Source organism: Eimeria mitis, genomic scaffold, assembly GCF_000499745.2.
Source record: "Eimeria mitis Houghton genomic scaffold, Emh_scaff389, whole genome shotgun sequence".
Classification (NCBI taxonomy): Eukaryota; Apicomplexa; class Conoidasida; order Eucoccidiorida; family Eimeriidae; genus Eimeria; species Eimeria mitis.
In genome coordinates, this window is record NW_013572224.1 from 17,959 (window position 1) to 18,529 (window position 571).

Genomic DNA, 571 nt, shown 5'->3' on the forward strand with positions numbered 1-571 from the left:
GGAGAACCCCCCCTCCCCCAAACCGCTGGGACTGCGGCAGCTGCCGAGGAGAGAGAGAAAGTCAGCAGCAGCAGCAGCAGCAGCAGCAGCAGCAGCAGTAGCAGTAGCAGCAGCAGTAGCAGTGAATGAATAACATTGTGGCTGCCCCCACACAAATACAGAGACAAACAAAACCCGCAGCAGCAGCAGCAGCAGCAGCAGCAGCACCACCTCCAGCACAGCAGCAACCACCACCACCACCACCACCAACACCACCACCAACACCAGCAGCAGCAGCAGCACCAACACCACCACCACCACCAACACCACCACCACCACCAGCAGCAGCAGCAGCAGCAGCAGCAGCAGCAGCAGGATTCTGTGTGTGTGTGTGTATACAGAGAGCCCCCAAAGGTGCAGGCAGTGAAGAACCCCTTCGGCTTTGCTGCGCCCCCAGCAGTTGGCCGTTCATCGATGGAATGTTAAACAGCAGCAGCAGCAGCAGCAGCAGAAGCTGCTGCTGCTGCTGCTGCTGCTGCTGCTGCTGCTGTTGATACTTGAGAAGCAGCTGCCGATGCAGAGCTTGCAGCAG